The 20,274-nt window shown below is 35.8% G+C and overlaps 1 protein-coding gene and 1 long non-coding RNA gene across 5 annotated transcripts in view; one reads left to right on the top strand and one right to left on the bottom strand.

Moving 5' to 3' along the window:
* LOC137225302 (uncharacterized) overlaps positions 1–2,790 on the bottom strand; it is a 36,414-nt gene extending 33,624 nt beyond the window's left edge. Inside the window, exons 1-2 of the long non-coding RNA XR_010943769.1 lie at positions 2,698–2,790; positions 1,091–1,268 (exon numbers count right to left, since the gene is read on the bottom strand). This is a non-coding gene — a long non-coding RNA (uncharacterized lncRNA). The remainder of the gene's footprint in view (positions 1–1,090; positions 1,269–2,697) is intronic.
* The window catches only part of EPHA6 (EPH receptor A6), an 877,027-nt gene that overhangs the window by 175,406 nt on the left and 681,347 nt on the right, over positions 1–20,274 (top strand). The gene's annotated exons all lie outside the window — the stretch shown is intronic.

The raw sequence follows: 20,274 nt of genomic DNA, 5'->3' as shown, positions 1-20,274 counted from the left end.
ATTGGAATTTGCAACTTACAGGATTCAATTAGATGAGTTTAAAATAAAATTTAGGGAGTGGTAGAGACACAACCATGTTGTAGTAGATTGAAAAATGGAAGATGAGGAAGTAAAGATAATATCAATAGAAAAATTATGGAAAAGGAGAAATAATTAGTTGGAATGGATTATGAGTCATGGAAACATTTATTTTTAAAATAGGAGATAGTAGAATATTATGAGTGTATGCATTTTGTTTGACTTCAAAAATTTCTCAATTTTGAGCATTTTACTTTTAGATTTTAGTTTCAAATATCCTGAAGAAATAAGATGGTTTTTAAATGCATGTCTACATAAACTTTATGTGTAGCAGATAGTAAAGAGTTAAGAGAAAAAGTGGCAGCTGTTTGCTACATGTTTATAGCTTTAGATCCTGGCTGTTTTGTTGCAGCCAGGGGACATTTTGAAGTAAGCAGTTAGGCAGTCTTTGTGATATAATTGGATACTGAGCAAATTACAGCCTCAGAGAGAGCCCTTGTAACCTTTACACTACCAAGTTCAATAAAACTGCAGAAGACAATGAAGAGACAACATGACTCAGAAAAGAGAAAGAGAACAACTCAAAACTTGATCTATCAGCCTGTTGTTTGAGATATACTATCGACTCCAGTGGAAAGAATGGTAGTTAAAATGAGAACCACATCTGATAATTATAATAATAATGGTGATGATGCTGTTTATCAATATTACAAATATATACACTTGTCGGCACTGAATTCTTGATGTCCTCTTGGAAATAAAAAACTTAGGCATTCTCAACTCTTATTGTCTTTATTTTTAATAATTTTCAGATGCTATCCATTTGGGTCTCAAGTCTCAAAAAGTATGGGGAGATACTAATTAAAATATACTCATCATACAAATGAGCTAATATCATACAATGGGAATTTTGATAAGGACTTTGAATCAATATCCTAAATACAGATCATATTTCATAACATAAAACAATTTTATTATGTCTGAGATTTTATATCAAAATAAGTTGTTAAAGTAAGAAAAAAACAAAAGATAATAGCTCTTGATTAAGGTGTACAAGCCATTTTCAACTTACCATGGCCTTTGCTTTTAAGGATAGACAAGCTTCTTATGAATTCTTCATGTTATGGGAATTTGAACTCTTTGGAGTGTTTTCTGTATTATTATTTCAACTCTCTTTCTCTGATCAATCCCAGCTGATTTTAACACAGCTATAACGATCCAAGGATTCTCATTCTCCCTGGAGATGATTCCTGAAATAAAATAATTTAATTCTTTAACTATGTCAAATCCTTCAGAGATCATTTATTTTATAATCTGTAACACCAGAGAAGTGATGCAGTTGTTTATGAAGGAGTGGGGAAATTAAATTAACCATTTGTTCTCTGAGTCTTACCTATATTTTATGTATGCCCATGGATTCAAAATTTTACATATCATTGGTAAATATATTGTACCCATGATGTTTAGAATTTAATGCTGACACTTTTGAAAGGAACACACCAAAGGATCTGTATATGCAAGAATTCTAATAGCCTTTATTCAGAGAACTTTCTCATTCCCCCCCATTACTTTCTGTTTCTATTTTTGTTTGTTTATAAAAGCTTGAAATGAATTAGCATACTGTCTTTAGTTTCTTTTCTTTTCTCTGTGCCAAGAATTCTTAGGCAAAAGCATCCAAATAGATGATCCCACCACTACTAGGCTGACTTTCTCATTGGTCCTTTGCAGTCCTACAATATTACATCCATACCTCATTTAGAGCATTTATCCCATATTTTTGTATTATAATTGCCACGTGACCATTATTTAACTCCTTGAAATCAGAGACCCTCCCTGGATCTTGCCAGTCCTTGTCCCTCTGATTTAATGCCTGGGGTTGCAAATGGAGCTGAGAAGTTTGAGTGTATTGGATATTACTCCTGGAAGCACTGGCTGCTCCTTTGTAATGGTATATGTGTAATGGTGTAAAGTAAATTATATCATTTGGGAGAATTTTGCCCTGTTTGTAACCCAGATATAAATCTCCTAGGAGAGGGTGCCCTTTCCTAGGACTGCCTGTTCTCACACCTACACATTTTTTATCTGACTCTCCATGTTTCAGAACTTTCAGTTGGACTGGAACACCAGTGCTAGGTGTTTGCTTCCCCATAGATCCATCCTTGGTTCCAGCCAATAGATAACTCCCCAGTTTTTGAAGCAGGCAAGGTTACTCAGCAGGAGGGACTGTGGACATTTTGAATCTCAGAGTAGGCTTTGAGTATAAAAGCAAACACTTGTCCACATCCAAATATGAACAGTAAGATCAGATGTACTGCCCTGTGTACAATCAGATCAAACTAAAATCTTGACAACTCCCATACTGCTCATATTCTCTATAGCAGGCAGCATAGGGCCTGATACGATGACCTGGCCTGGCAGTGTAGCTCCCTGCCAGCTTGATCTCAGCGGGTGAGCTCTCAGAGCAGACAGTAGGTAGCAAAAAGGTAGCTGTAATAGCAGAGTGGCAAAGTGAAACAGCTCCCTGCTGCAGCCACTGACTCACATGAATACTGCTTTGATCTTGCACTTCATCCTTTTTTGTTTAATCTTGTAACATTTTTTTTTTAGGTAAAGCAGGCTAGATTTTTGTTCTTTGTTTTTGAAATTCTTAAATATGTGGAATTGACCCAAGAGTCTTACCTTTTGGAAATCATGAGCCAAAGGTAAACTAGCTTAGCCCTCAGCCTTATGTTAGGAGAAGAGGAAGGTGTAATAGCTCAGCAGCAGCTCCACAGACAAGCCAACTCTCTCTTGGCAGGAACAGCCAGTCAGCTGTGAATACCCAAACCAGAGCTGCCTGCTCCTCCCCTTTTGGAACTATGTTTAGCCACATATCCCAGAAGGATACCCTAATCCTCTGGGCAGAAATAAATAGACACTTGTAAAATGTAAGTGGGTCACTGTCTGTATCAGGAACCATGGAAGACCTTTCCAAGAAAAGAGGCATTTTCTGTGCTGATATTCTTCAGCAGATACTAAGAGGCACTAACTGATTTTGTACCAAACTGCAGGGACTACAGCATAATCCCCCTTTTCAAAGCAGGCTCTTCATCTGGATCATTTCACTTCCACCCTCACACCTTTATTTGTGACTTTTTCACTTGACTCCTCAACGTCGATTGCTTTTTCCAATGTCCAGTTAAGATAAAACATCTAAAATTTAACAAGTATAAAACCCAATATATTTATTACAAGGATAGTATAGATGTTTCTAAGTCTCTTTAATATCCTGGAACACAAAGAAAATATATTTTCTGTTCAGCAAAGTTTCTGTTCAGAAAATATATTTTTCTGTTCAGCCTGTATGTTGCTAGAGGTGATTGACCCCAAGGGCTGCCCCAGGCCCTGCCAAAAGCCTTGATGGCTGCAGGGATCTGTATCCATGCTGGTTGGAATTCCCTGATCCATATACAACACTCAGTTCCTTAGTATGACATTCATGCTTTTTCACAGACTATTTCCCCACATAAGCTCTTCCTACTTCCTACCCTTCCTTCCTTCCTACCCAAGGCTTCCTACCCTCCAGCCACATTAGTCTCTGTATATTCATTATAGTTTTAAGCTCCATATATTGTAGATACTGTTTTCCACATGTGGAATACCTGCCCAGTCTTGCTTCATTTGGCAAAGTCCTACTTATCCTTTAGGATTCAGCCAAATATTTATAACCTATCTTATGCAGAAAGATTTAGGTATTTCTTCTTCTGTGTTTCATTAGCATTTTGCTCATGCCACAATCTTAAAATGTTTCACATTGAATATAATTATTTCTTTATTAATCAACCACTCTGAGCAAGAAGATGGAATTTACTTTCAATTAATCAACTTCTATATGCCATGTGTGGTGCTCTGTGCTTTTACATACCTGATTGAATTTAATAGTCTAAATTCTGTAAGGCTGGTTGTCTCAAACGTTTTTTACATGAGAAAACAGATATTTTTTAATCATTGTACAGTTTTCCTAAGGTGAAATATCTGGTAAGTGACAAATAATGGACTTCTTTGGATGTGCTCAGACTTCACTGGCAATGGCAACTTCTTTCTAACTAGTGAAGGTCTCTAAATCTCAACCTAACATTAAGGTGCCTATTAAAATGCTTAATGAATAAAAGAAGGAAGGAGAGAAAGAACAAAGGGAGGAGGGGAGAAAGGAATGAAAGAAAGAAAGAAAAAATGGATCAATAAACCAGGTAAACTACAAAATTTCAAACAAAAATCTCTGGGCTTGTGTGTGACACAAGGACTTAATTGGCTTTTGACTTTCAGATAATTGTTGGACTATACCTTAGAGTTTAGGGATACAGAAAATATAATGAAAAGATGGAATAAACTACAAAAAGTTTGGTGACCCCAGCTTTTTTTTTTTAAATTAAAGTGAATGTATTAAGCTAAATACTAAGAACTTTGTCTAACTAAAAAAAAATTAGTCTTTAGACATTCTTAAGAAAATAACTTTTCTCATGCAGATAAACTTATAGAAAAATCCTTTATTGTGAAGAATTTTATCCAATTTGAATATGTTGAAGTTTAAATATGTAGTTATGGCCATATTTCAATGTCTAATATTGTATGAATGGCATTTAATGTATTTCATGGCTAAATTTGGATGCACATGTTTTAGTAAATTATGCTATTTAATTTAATGTGATATCTAACATGATGTCTAAAACATCATGTAGTGAATGTAGTTTAAAAAATGTAGATTCTCTTTCTCAAATGTACCATTTTTTAAGCAAATGTCTGATACTGATATTTCATACCCTGTAGAATTCAATCAAGATTGTTTCCCTGGCAGATGGCTACACGCAAAGCTAATTACAATATGATTAAGAAGAGTTGGAATGTCACAAAATGATAAATTACCATAAATAGGATAGAGCAAAAATCACACCGTCAATATTTATTGGACACTTTTTATGGAGGGTGTGAAGCACTAATCTGCTTTATCCATTTCATTTTTCTTTGCCTTCCTTGATTTTCCTTCTTCTTAATCAAAATCAAAGTCAAAAATACTCAAAATAACATTATCACAAATAACACCGAAAAATATAGGTAAATATAGTTTGAAATTCTAAATCCCCAATTTTCTGATTAAAAAGAAATACATAAATTTTTTAGAAATTTTATGAATAGAGAATAGTAAGAAAACATTACCCATAGTCCCATTATACAAAGATGATATGCTTTGTCCTTGTGTTTTTTATAGTTGAATAAATATACATTATTGTGAAACTCTAGGTGAGGGACTTGACAAGATACCCACTGTCATTATTTTGTTCAGAATTTTGCTAGATGCCCTCCTTCTAAGGATAGAAAACATTTAAGAATGGAAAGGAAGATACAAGGTTGCTATTCAGAGATAGCATTATCTGTATAGAAAATCCAAGGTAATAGAGCAATAATCTATATAAATCAATGAGAGTGCAACAGTTTCACAGTTTCACTGAACAGTTTCAATTTACAAAAGCCAGTAGTTTCTATCTACCAACAAGAAGCATTAGAAATTATAATTGAAAGAGTCAATTTAGAAAAATCATCAAAAACTATAGGGATCCTAGGAAAAGATAAAACAAGCCCTGCAAAATCTTTAGAAAATAATTATAAAACATTAGTAAAGGTCAAAAAATGAAACCTAAGTAGATAAATATACTGTATTCATTGATGAGAGCCTTCACTACTCAAAATATATAAATGTATATCATAAATGTTGACAAACTAATATACCATTTGTCTGAATGAGTAATTCAGTTCAAAGTATTTAAAGTTCATCTTGCTTGATCCTGTTTAAGAAATCCATATGTATCCTACCATTATAGGTACTCTACATATTATTTTAAGTGTTTTGACATATTTGATTTTCTTATTAAGTTTCTGTCAACCTGGATTTGCATTTGTGTATTGTATGATGATAGGATACATATGAATTTCTTAAATAAGACCCATCAAGATATACTATAAGGAAAAATATTGAACATACTGATTTAATCAGTATCTGAGGTTCTCTAAGAATATAAGAAACCATTAAAAATGGAAAATACTATCCACATTCTGATTGAAGGGATTTGTAGCTCATATCATATGAGATGTGCAACTTTGTATTAGAGATGGGAAAACTTTGTGCAGGTTATTTAAAAAATTAAATCTGCAGTGCAATGTGCTTGAATCTAACTAATATACAATATGTAAAATGGTAGGATGGCTTATTAAATAATTGGTTTACGTAACTTCAGTTGGAAGGAAAGAAGCAGGGATCATTGGAAATATAAGTTCACTGAAAACAAGGCTTATCAAGGTAATTTAATTTTCCTTCTTAAAGAGTTGCTGGAGAAATGCTATAGTTGGTGTCAATTTCAGCAAGACATTGGCAGTCATTCCCAATAGCCTTACAGACAAATGAAGAAATAATCAAGCTCCAGGACTGTTGAAAAATTGATCAATGTCTACTTTAATGGAATTCTTTAATGTTTATCACACAACTCTACTGTGTGATAGAGATATCATGTTTTAGCTTGATCAGTATAGTTGATAAAGAGATAAAGTGTGTTTTTGTGAAAATAAAAAAGAATACAGGGACTTCCCTGGTGGTCCAGCAGTTAAGTCTCCACACTCCCAATGCAGGGGGGCTGGCTTTGATCCTTGGTCGGGGAACTAGATCCCACATGCATGCCGCAACTGAGACCCGGCGCAGCCAAATAAATAAATAAATAAATATGCAAATATGGAACACATAAGTAATTCAATAAAACAAACATAATGACTGCCTAAGATGAGGCTTTATTTTGACACTCTAGGTAAAGAGTTTATAAATTAATAGGAAAGCTTCAACAAGCAGATTTAGTTGTGCTGTGGGCAAATCTAAATTATTTTTGGCTGAAAGAATAAAACACTTAGAATGTAGTAATTGAGTAGTGACTTGATGGAAAGATAGGGTTTCATAAGCAGGGACTGGAGTGAGAGGTGTTGTGGGTGAAGGAAACTACATGTGAGCAAAGGCATAGAGGTGAAAAATTGAGAGACATATTTACAAGTGGCTTGAATATATCATCCAGGGGTCAAATTAAAAGAATCTTGAATGTCACATTATGTAGTTGTGCCTTTATTTGTTGAACAATGGCATTAAAGTTAGTTGAATGTAAAGATTATTCTTTCAATAGAATTTGGGATGTGTTAGATTAGTGGGAGACTTCATGAGGAAGACAGTAGTTCCAGTAAAATGTGATGTGATTCTGAGCTGTGACATCGGTAATGGATGAGATTGATGGGAGAAAAACTGTAGGGGTCAAATCAGTAGAACCCTAACATGTATATACTGTACACAGGGCATCCATTCATTTGATAAATATTTATTGATTGGCAGGTACTGAATATAAAACAGTGAATAAACTCAGGCAAAAATCTGTGCTCTCAAAGAGCTTGTTTCTAGTGGGGAGACACAGCTAATGAACAAAAAACACTAATAATGTATAATAAGTTAGGAAATAAATGTTATCGAGAGACACAAAGCAGTGAAGAGGGAATAGGAAGTGGGGGGGGCATTTTTATATAAAGTCGTCAGAAAAGGTGTGAAGGTGATATTTGAGTGAGGACGTGAAAGAGGTGAGGGAAGCAGCCCTAGAGGTATATGAGGGACAATTTTTCCTGGTAGAAGGAATGGCAAGAACAAATACCCTGAGGCAGATGCAGGTTGGAAGAACATCAGGGCCAGTGGGACTGGGAGGATTGAATGATGGGAGACAAGGTCAGGGAGGTGCTGGAGAGCTACCTCCTGTCTAAGGCCAGTATAAGGGCTTTGGTTTTTACTCAGTGGGAGACAGGATCCATTGGACAGCTTTCATCAGAGAAATGTCAGGATTTGATTTGTGTGTTAACAAGATCGCTGTGGCTACTGTGTCGAAAATAGGTTGAAGGTAACAGATTAGAAGCAGGGAGACTAGCTAGGAGGTTATTAGAATAAGCACCTGGGAGCAGTGAATCGTTATCCTAGCAATTTAAGTTGGAGAAAGCATGGCTGTTAATGCTCTGTTAACAGAGCAATTAGGAAGAATACCAGATTTGTGGTAAAATAATGCACTTGTTGGGTCAGGTCGAATTTTAAGTGCAGGTAGTGCTTTCAAGTAGATGTATTAATCTAGATTTATAAGTCATTTGCACGCAGAGCTTATTAACCAGTATAGAACTTATTTGGATAACGTGCCTAGTGGAAAAAATCATTGGCATTAGGGGTAAATAAGGACAGCTATCTTAAAGTCATTTGAAAAGTGTCAGCAGACAAATCAGATATTTTCCTCTGCTAATTGACAAGTGATCTAGGACACTGAACTAGGTCAGGTTTGAGTCCAGAATCACTGAGAGGTTTGGTTAAAAACCCTTCAAGTAAGTGTTAAATCCACGTGAGATTAGGAAGAGAGAGACTTGGATACAAAAGCAAATATTGTGTCGGAAAGATTCTGATTAGCCAGAAGATTTGATGCAAAAGGTGAGAAGCAGACATGCCAGAAGTAATTCACCTATAAATGAGTAAATATATTGAGTAACTTTTTATTTGCTCTTGGGTTGTATGTGACTCTGGCTAGGTTGTGTGTCAGAAGGTTAAAAGGCACAGCCAGTAGTAAGCCTTGGGGTAAGTGTAAAAGCCCAAATAATATGGGTAGTTGTGAAATTTCAGTTGCATACCAGAAAGGATATGTTTCCCAAAAAATGGAGTGTGTTGCTTTGAGAAGCATTAAAAATTACCATTAAGCTAAAATGGGGGGCCCCACGTCAGAGATATTATTTTTAAGTGGAAATTCAGGCAGGGGTAAAGAAATAATGTTAAGGATCTCTATATTAATCTCCAATTCTGAAACTATATGACTGTGAGACTGATACTTATTATTTTGAGCACAAAGATTGCCTCTGATGGCTGCTGCTTTTTTTTTTTTTTTTTTTGCGGTACTCGGGTCTCTCACTGTTGTGGCCTCTCCCGTTGCCGAGCACAGGCTCCGGACGCACAGGCTCAGCGGCCATGGCTCACGGGCCTAGCCGCTCCGCGGCATGTGGGACCTTCCCCAACGGGGCACGAACCCGTGTCCCCTGCATCGGCAGGCGGGCTCTCAACCACTGCGCCACTAGGGAAGCCCAGCTGCTACTTTTTATGATTCTTTATTTATTTGTCTAATTATAACTTCTCACAGCCTTAAACAGGAGAAACTAAAAGATTACTGTTCATTTGTTGGGTCCTACCCATACAGAGAACATAACCCTGAAGGCATCAGCATTCTATCTCTCAGCCTGACTTCTTAGGAATAAAGTAGACTTAAAAATGTGATCCTCAGCATAACCTTGGAGTTCACTCAGTAAATTTATGTACTAATATAAAACTTGAATTTACTTAGCTATGGTATGAAGAATCCCTTTGAATGAGGCTTCTATTGATTGAAAATATAGATCTTGCCAGAAAGAATAAGTTTATCCTGGAAACATATCCTGTGATACTATTTCAGACAGGCTTGTCAGGACCCTCAGAGAAACGTGGAAATTGAGAATGGCAATAACCTACTGGAAGCAATCTGTGAAACAATTAATAAGCTATGTAGCACTCATTTGTTTATCACTAAATAGACTGAATAATTTTATTTCTGTTGACAGTGTATCTTAAAAATGGCCACTGGGACATGTAGAATTTGGAAAGTGTCACTAGAGAGCTGCCTTTTTTTCTCTAATCAATTTTGGAACATAGAAATATTTGTTAAATCTTCTCTTTAAAGAACTATAGTATGTACGTTGATGTGTGGCCCAGGATTTCCGGTGCTTAAGGCCTGGCCCTTTCCCACCAGGAATTGCTATTTTGTAGAAGAGATAAAAATGTACATAACAGTTATAATTCAAGGTGCTATGTGCTTTGTGTCATCTGAGTGACATACAAGTTATAAGAAGTCTGATATGCTTGTCACCTACATCAGAATAACCTAGAATACTTTTTTAAAAAAAAATATCCGTTGGCCCTATCCAACTTAAAGCCATAAAACCAAAAACTCTGGGGTGATACTTAAGAATTTATATTTTTAAAGCTCATTGGATATTAGATATGGCACCTCAAAGTTACTGGTAAATGCTATAGTAGTTCCTGGAGGGAGATCACTTCCAGTAATTCTCAGTCCAGTCAAGTTCACTAATACAGTTAAAGATTCCCAAGGCTGGCTTCCATGGAAAGTTTTACTGTTACTTGGGCCTCACCCCCCAGAGATTCTGATATTATTCGAGATTGTTGTCTGGCTATGGGGTTATACATAGCCAGACATAGCAGATGATATATTCCAAAAGTTATAGTTCGGTTATAAGGCCATTCATGATTTCACGTAGCTTATACTCTATACATTAGTCACAGTGAACTACCTGCACACTCCAAAAGGATGATGGTCAAAGTAGTAGTGATGGTTAACATTTATTTTGTTATCATTATATGCCAAGTATTAATTTGTTTAATTCTCATGAAAACTCTATGAGGTAAAATGTTGTTATTATTCCCATTTTACAGATGAGAAACAAAGCTAAAGTGACTTGCCTAAGGCCACGCAGCTGGTAAATGGCACAACTGGGTTTTGAACCCAACCAGTCTGGCTCTAGAGAGCACACTTAATATTATGTTACCCACATACACATTATACTCTCCTTACCGCTCTCTTATCTCATTAAGCTATGTCATATATATTTACATTGCCTTGAAATACCTTCTTCTGATCTCTTGTATGATAAAATTTTACCACTTGCAGTTTACAGCTCAGATGTCACCTCCTACAGGATGTTTTCTTTATTTCCCTATCCTGAGAACTGATATTCTTGTTTTAGCAATTGTCAAAAAGTCTTTATATATATATATATATATATATATATATATATATATTTTTTTTTTTTTTTTTTTTTTTGGCCTGTACACATTAGTGTGTGAACTCCTTGAAGGAAAAGAGTGTGCTATATACATTTCTGTAGTTGCCTTATCTATGTCTGGAATATAATAACTATCAATACTTGTTGACTGAATGATTAAATGGAGGAATGCATCACTGAATGTATGTGAAAGCAAAAGTGTATTTTGGTCTCATAAGTAAATTAATTGAATTGATAAAGAGGCAAAGCCAAAAATTCATCAGAAGCCATTATAAAGCTACTTGAATTCCTAACTGTGGAATTTGGATTTCATTTGAGGATAGCAGGGGATTATTGAAGATTTTAAATAAGGAAGTCACATGATACATATTATTTCCACCAAGAAGACTTAATTATAAACCCAGGAGGACCACCTGGGAAATCCTGTAAATAAGTCTTAACATCTCAAATCATCCTGGATACAATTTTATCCCTATCTAAGGAGGTCTACCTCCATCTAACCAAAGGCACACTGCGACTTGTGTTGGGGGATGAAAGTGAGGAAAATGTGAGGAATGAAGGAATGGTGCTAAGCCCATATCCAAGAGGTATGATAAGGCCACAAAGTGTAAAAGGACTTGCAAGTACAGCAGTCAGGAATGTAGGGCACATGTTGCAAGAGAAATAAGAGTAATTCAGAACAGAAGACAGGAAAATCGTCCATGAAAAAGGTCTACTTTCTTAAAAATTTTTAAAATTGAAACATAGTTTATATACAATATTATGTTAATTTCAGGTGTACCAGGTAATGATTTGATTTGACGTTTACATACATTATGAAGTGATCATCACGATAAGTCTAGTAGCCATCTGTGCTTATATAAAGTTATTAAAATATTATTGACCGTATGCCTCATGCAGTGTATTACATCCCCATGACTTATTTTATAACTGGAAGTTTGTACCTCTTAACCCTCTTCACCTATTTCACCCAACTTCTCCTCCCTCCTGGCAAACAGCTGTTTGTTGTTTGTACCTGTGAGTCTGTTTTCATTTCATTTTGTTTGTGTGTTTGGTTTTTTAGAGTCCACATATAAGTGAGATCATGCAATACTTGTCTTTGTCTGACTTATTGCACTTAGCATAACATACTGTAGATCCATCCATGTTGTCACAAATGGCACAATTTCTTTTTTTATGGCTGAGTAATATTCCATTGTGTATATATACTATATCGTTTTTTATCCATTTGTCTAATGAAGGACATTTAGGTTGCTTTCATGTCTTGACTATTGTAAATAATGCTGCAGTGAACATAGGGGTGCATATATCTTTTCAAATTAGTGTTCTCGTTTTCTTCAGGTAAATATCCAGAAGTGAAATTGCTGGATCATCCGAAATGGATTAAAAACTTAAATGTAAGCCCTTACACCATAACTTCTAGAAGAAAGCATAGGCAGTATGCTCTTTGACATTGGTCTTAGCAATACATTTTTGGATCTGTCTCCTTAAGCAAGGGGAACAAAAGCAAAAATAAACAAATGGGACTACATTAAACTTAAAAGCTTTTGCACAATGAAGGAAACCAGCAACAAAACAGAAAAGCAACCTGCTGAATGGGAGAAGGTATTTATAAATCCAATAGGAGGTTAATACCCAGACTATATAAAGAACTCATACAACTTAATATCAAAAAATCAAACCACCCAATTAAAAACTGGACAGAGGACCTGAATAGAAATTTTTCCAAAGAAGATGTATAGATGGCCAACAGACACATGCAAAGATGCTCAACACTGCTAACCAGCAGGGGAATGCAAATCAAAACCATGGTGAGATTACCACCTCACACCTGTAAGAATGGCTGTCATTAAAAAAACAACAAATAACAAATGTTGGTGAAGATGTGGAGGAAAGGGAACCCTTGTGCACTGTTGGTGGGATGGAAATTGGTGCAGCCACTATGGAAAACAGGTTCCTCAAGAAATCAAAAGTAGAAAAAGTTCTACTTTTAGCTGAAGTTGGGTGAATGGTAAGGGGGAAATCCTGGAGATTTAAGGAACATGGAATTACTGGTAGCAGTGAAAGGAGTGTTTTCTGAAGGTGAACCTGGCAGCAGTGTACAGGATAGTGTAGAAGAAAGGTTGGCAATCTGGAGAGCTAAGAATGCTTTTTACATTTTTAAATGGTTGAAAGAAATTTTTAAAGAACATTTAATGACATGTGAACATTATACAAAATTCAGATTTAAATGACCATAAATAGTTATATTGGGATACAACCATGATCATTCGTTTAAGTATTGTTTATGGCCCTTTCAATTGCATTACAATGGCAGGGATGAGAGTTGCAGTAGAGACACAGATGGCCCACAAAGCATAAATATTATCTGGCCCTTTGGTTTGGTAAAACTGGAAAAGTTAAAAGCAGAGATTAACTAGGAGCCCTTCCTAGGGTGGGAGCTTTACAATAGGGTATTAACAGTAGCCTCTGAATAAAATAATAAAGATTTTATCATGCATCCTTCTTAAGTTGAATCTGTTGAAAGTAATGTCATCTCAGGGCATAAATGGCAAGTGGTGCAGAGCACAAGAGAAGAGTTAAGAGTGGAGAGTTAGGATAAGAGCAGGGGTTCTGTATAGAGTAGACTTGTGGGTAATCTGATCTGAAGGAGCACTAGGAAGCTAGATTTGAACAGAGTAGTGGGACCAGGAAGTAGTGAAAGCTTTGGAATGGGCACATGTGCTAGTACTAAGGTAGAAACAGTATGTGAGCCAGAATTGGACTTAAAGGAGATGACAGGAAGTAGTTTCTTGACCAGAGTAGGCACCTAATAAATGATTACTAAAGTGACTAAACTGGAACTGATCAGGCAGTAAAGCAATGTTGAAATCCAGGGAGACCATGGAGAGTAAGCAACCAAGAACCCAGAAAGGCTGTGCGAAAGTGGACACATTCCAAGAAGCCTGGGTTCAGGGGACTAGCAGCAGTCAGCCTTAATACTGAGCTACTACTTCCTAAGCAACTTGCATTTGCAAGACACTCAGTGCGTTTTCACATGTTATGTAGACCCCTTACATTAATCTGGCGATGTAAGTTGGACAGACATTATGCCTTCCATTTTACATTTATTATAATGGAGAATTATGAGTATCTCTCCACAGGCAGATTTACTATGTAGCTACCAAAGTTTAAGTTTCAGGGTCTCTCATTTTCATGGGTCCTTCCCAGGCCCTGGTGACTTTATCTTTTTTTTTTTTTTGTGGTACGTGGGCCTCTCACTGTTGTGGCCTCTCCTGTTGCGGAGCACAGGCTCCGGACGCGCAGGCTCAGCGGCCATGGCTCACGGGCCCAGCCGCTCCGCGGCACGTGGGATCTTCCCAGACCAGGGCACGAACCCGTGTCCCCTGCATCAGCAGGCGGACTCTCAACCACTGCACCACCAGGGAAGCCCCCTGGTGACTTTATCTTAAAGGAAACCTCAAATTATGTAATTTTTCAGGACCAAAAAAATCTTGATCTGCCTTTGTGTTTACGTAACCTAGATGGTTGCGGTTGGAACTTCAAATTCACTGTTCTTTCCACTGTACCTTGGTGTGTGTGTGTGTGTGTGTGTGTGTGTGTGTGTATGTGTGTATATGTCCATGTGTGTTTGTATTTAAAGTTTCCAGCTTTCACTGTAACTGAGTAGTTATTGTGGGTACGTTTTTCTTTCTTTTCATAAATGTTTCCAAGGATAATGAGATTTTACCTCCTCCTCTCATTGCCCTCTCTACTATTTTTCATTTTTGATATTATTTTTTTTACTTCCCTCTTTGGGAAATAATGAGGATGATTCTGATTAGCTGTGTTTTCTGAAAAGCTGAATCTAAATTGCATATCCTTACATGATTCTAAGTAGTTGAATGGGAACTGGGCTGACACATTTAATCTACTTTCCTCCTACAAACTCTTGCAGACTAACTCTTATAAAGCACCAAATCAGAGATACACTGTAGAGCAACCTTCATCAGAATGGCTTGACTACTTATTAAAAATGCAAGTTCCTGTGTCTTAGCCAAATCCTACTGAACCTGAACCTCTGAGGATGTTGACTGGAGATATACATTTTTAACAAACATCCCAAGTGATTCTTACTCACATTAAAATTTGAGAACATGGGCTTATATATAACCTACCTTATTTAAGTCCTAGGAGTGTTGCAAATGTATTATGATGTAGTTGCTAAGAATAAAAGGATATTCTTCATCCATAGAGGGAACTTGGGAAATCTTAGCTTAAAAACCTCTACTAATTAAGATTCATAAGTAGAAATGGTTATAGAAAGACTTTTCCGTGGGTCATGAAGTTTTAGAAAGGTTTATAATCTTTCTGGAATTAGTTTTATCTGGAAATACACAATGGTTTGCCAACTGACACTAAAATGAACAGCTGAGTGCTTGAGTGTGGTAAGAGACATTAAGAAAGCAGAATGAGTTGTTAGATAAAATGTAATTGGGGAAAAATTGTCCTCCAGGCGTCTATTTCCTTATAAAATACTTGAAAATGATTTCTTCTAATAACAAATCATTTATGAACTTTTTCAAAATTATAATTATGTTAAATAGCATTATGATCTTTTTCCTTTAGTGCTTCTTTGATTTCTCTGTTTTTAAATAAAAATAATATATTTCCTAAGGGATGACAATACTGAAAAGTATAGTACTTAAAAATACAGCGAGGGTTAAGAATGGAGCAATCCTAGAAAAGGCAATTTTGCATTTTAACTTGGGAAAGTTTTGATATGACATAATTAAATATGGTATTTTAATTTGCAAATTAATTTTCTGTGCAACTTAAAATATATACTTATAATATGATATTCCTAGTATTATTAATACTTTCTTATACAAAATACATTTAATACATTTAATACAACTGTAACCAGATACCACCCTTCCAATACCTCAGTTATTTAGAGAAAATTCAGATCAGTACTTCACACAAATATTCAGAGATATTATTCATCTCATGATAGTTGGTATGATCACTGGAATAGACAGTGCAGCATCCCAGAACTACCTTAAATCCATTTTAGCTGTTGTATAATCCAGTATGCCTGGAATAGCCACAATTAACACCTGTTATCCCAGCCCACTTATTAGTAGTGCCCCTTTCACTCTGAGTTAACTTGCTTTAGATAACAAATTATATGCTGACCCTAAATTTGACATTCTTATATACTGGCAGGTAAAAGCTCCTTCTCCCATTTAAACATTCTCACAAATCCTTTCTTTCATCACTATCCCATGATAGATCATAGAAGCACTGCCACAAGAGGTGAGATACATGGGTCTTCTAGTTTGACCTTCTCCCTCAATTTGGAGATGTTTGTGCTCATAAGTCTCATTACTTCTTGTTGGTTTTTGGCCTCTTGTGTTGCATAGCACCTTCTCATAAGTGGCAAAATGTCTAGATAGATCTGTGCTACTCCTATTTTGGTAAAAGGAGAATTGCTTGGACCTGGACCCAGACTTCACACAAGCAAGCCCTGTACCAGTGGTGCAGATGAATATAAAAAGAATGGAAGTATTTTAGCACAGTGGTTGAAAACTTAGCCTGTGGAGTTAAACAGACCTGGGCTTGCAACCTGGTATCTTCATTTACTTGCTGTGTAATCTTGGCCAACTCACCCAAACTCTCTAATCCTCAGTTTCTCTGTAAAATGGGAACACTAAAAGTCCTTCTTACAACCGATCCAGCCATTGGAGTGCCCTGGGACTCCCTCTGCCCCCACCTACCCCAGCTCCAGCTGTCTTTCCAAGGTGGATCTGGCATGGAGCTCCTCAAAACTCCCCACCAAGCTTATGCCCACTCCAGCTCCATCTGGCCTGCCAAAGCCTCCTGGCACACACAGTCTTCAGAGGGGATGCTCCTACACAAGACCACACCTTTAAGACTAGGAGAGGGACCTGTTTTGCCTAATTCATAGAAACAAACACAGAAAACCAAAACAAAATGAGGATACAGAGGAATATGTTCCCCAAAAAGAATATATAAAATCCCAGATTAAAAATCCGAATGGAACTGAAATATGTAATTCACCTGATAAAGAATTCCAAGAAATGGTTATAAAAATGCTCCTCAAACTCAGGAAAAGAATGGAGGAACACAGTGAGAAATTCAGCAAAGAGATAAAAAATACAAGAAAGACCCAATCAGAGCTGAAACAAAAAATACACTAGAGGGAATCAACAGCAGATTGGATGTTACAGAAGAATGGGTCAGCAATCTGGAAGACAGAATAGTGTAAATCAAGCAACAGAACAGGAAAGAGAAAAAAATAATTTAAAAAATGAAGATATTTTTAGGGACCTTTGGGACAAGTGTACTAATGTTTACATTGTAGGTGTCCCATAAGAAGGAAAGAGAGAGAAAGGGGCAGAAAACTTATTTGAAGAAATAGTGGCTGAACGTTTCTTAACCTGGGGAAGGAAAGAGATATCCAGATCCAGGAAGCACAGAAAGTCTCAAGGTGAACCCAAAGAGATCAACAACAACACATATAATTAAAATAGCAAAAGTTAAAGACAAAGAGAGAATTTTAAAGGCAACAAGAGAAAAATAACTAGTCACATACGAGGAAACCCCCATAATGTTATTAGCTGATTTTTCAGCAGAAACTTTGCAGGCAAGAAGGGAGTAGAATGAAATATTTAAAGTGATGAAAGGGAAAAACTTACAACCAAGAATACTTTACCCAGCAAGGTTGTCATTCAGAATTGAAGGACAGATAAATAGTTTCCCAGATAAGTAAAAACTAAAGGAGTTGATCACCACTGAACTGGTCTTACAAGAAATATTAAAGGATCTTCTTTAAGAGGAAAAGAAAAGCCCACTGCTGGTAATAAGAAAATATATGAAAGAAAAAAATCTCACTGTTAAAGCCGAATATATATAGTAAAGGCAGTAAATCAGCCAATTTAAAAGCTAGTAAGAAGGGTAATAGACAAAAGTAGAAAAATTAACTATAGTTACAATAAGTAGTTAAGGGATACACAGAATAAAAATATGTAGAATATGATGTCAAAAACAGAAAACATGGAGGTGGGGAGTAAAAATATAGTGCTGTTAAACTGTATTCGAACTTAAGTGACTATCAGCTTAAAATAAACTGCTGTATATATAGGGTGATATATATGAACCTCATGGTAACCACAAACAGAAACCTACAATAGATACACAAAAAATAAAGAGAAAGGAACCCAAGCATAACACTAAGGGAAATCATCAAACCACAATGGAAGAGACTAAGAAGAAAGGAACAGAGAAATACTGTAAAGAAACAAACAAAAAAATCCCCACCAAAACCAAAAAAACCCCAAAACAAACAATTAACAAAGTGACAATAAGTACATACCTATCAATAATCACTTTAAATGTAATTGGATGAAATGCTCCAATTGTAAGACATATGGGAGCTGAATGGATAAAAACAAGACCTATCTATATGCTGCCTCCAAGAGACTTCAGATCTGAAGCTATACCCTTCAGGGATAGAAAAAAGATATTCCATGCAAATGTAAAGAAAAAGAAAGCTGGGGTAGCAATACTCATATCAGACAAAATTGACTTTAAAACTAAGTCTGTTACAAAAGACAAGAAGGAACGTTACATAATGATAAAGGAGTCAAGCCAAGAAAAGGATAAAACATTCATAAATTTGGTGCACCTAACATAGGAGAACCTAGATATTTAAAGCATATAACACCAGACATAAAGGGAGAAATAAATGGTAGTATGATAATAGTAGGGGACTTTAATACCCCACTTACATCAATGGATAAATTATCCAGACAGAAACTCATAAGGAAATATTGGAAGAGTTAGAATAATTCCTGTTGGAATAAGGAAATATTGGCCTTAAATGACACTTGGACTTAATATCCTTAAACAGGATATTCCATCCACAAACTGCAGAACACATCCTTTTCAAGTGCACATGGAACATTCTCCTGGACAAGACCACATGTCATGCCTCAAAACAAGTCTCAAAAAATTTAAGAAGACTGAAGAAGTATAAGGCATCTTTTGCAACCACAGTGATATGAAACTATACATCAGTTACAAGAAGAAAACTGGAAGAAACACAAATATGTGGAGATTAAACAACATGCTGTTAAACCATCAGTGAGTCTACAAAGAAATCAAAGAAGAGATAAACATACCTGAAGACAAATGAAAATTGAAATATAATTTTCCAAAATCTATGGATACAACAAAAGCAGTTCTAAGAGGGAAGTTCATAGTGACATAGGCCCACCTCAAGAGAAATCTCAAATAAACAATTAAACCTTACACCAAAAGGAACTAGAGAAAACCACAAAGTCCAAAGTTGGTAGAAGGGAGGAAATAATAAAGATCTGAGAGGAAATAGAGATTAAAAAAAAGAAAGAAAGAAAAGATCAATGAAAACTAAGAGCTGGTTCTTTGAAAAAATAAACAAAATTGATAAACCTTTAGACAGACGCATTAAGAAATAGATAGAAAGGGCCCAAATAAGTAAAATCAGAAATGAAAGAGAAGTTACAACCAACACCACAGAACTACAAAGGATCATAAGTGATTACTACAAACAATTATATGCCAACAAATTGGACAACCTAGAAGAAATGGATCAATTCCTAAAAACATACAGTCTTCCAAAACTGAATCAGGAAAAGACAAAAAATCTGAACAGACCTATGACTAGTAATGAAATTGAATTAGTAATCCAAAAACTCTCAACAAAGAAAAGTCTAGAATCAGACGGTTTCACAGGTGAATTTTACCAAACATTTAAAGAAGAATTTATACCTAGACTTCTCAAACTATTGCCAAAAAAAAAAAAAAAAAGAAGAAGATGAAGGAATGCTTCCAAACTCATTCATCAAGGCCAGCATCATCCTGATAACAAAACCAGATAAAGACACCACCAAAAAAGGAGAAAATTATAAGCCAGTATCACTGAGGAACATAGATGGAAAAATCTGTAACAAAATATTAGCAAACCAAATTCAATAATACATTAAAAGAATCATACACCACGATCAAGTGTGATTTATTCTAGGGCACAAGGATGGTTCAGTATTCACAAATCAATCAACATAATACACCATATTAAAATTGAAGGATAAAAATTTTCTGAGTATCTCAATATATGCAGAAAGAGCTTTTGACAGACTTCTACATCGATTTATGGTAAAAACTCTCAACAAAGTGTGTATAGAGGGAACATACATCAACATAATAAAGTCCATATATTACAAACCCACCCACCCACCACTAACATAATACTCAATGGTGAAAAGCTAAAAGCTTTTTCCTAAGATTAGGAATAAGACAAGGCTGCCC

This window comes from Pseudorca crassidens, chromosome 5, assembly GCF_039906515.1.
Source record: "Pseudorca crassidens isolate mPseCra1 chromosome 5, mPseCra1.hap1, whole genome shotgun sequence".
NCBI lineage: Eukaryota > Metazoa > Chordata > Mammalia > Artiodactyla > Delphinidae > Pseudorca > Pseudorca crassidens.
This window is presented reverse-complemented; position numbering and strand designations above follow the sequence as displayed.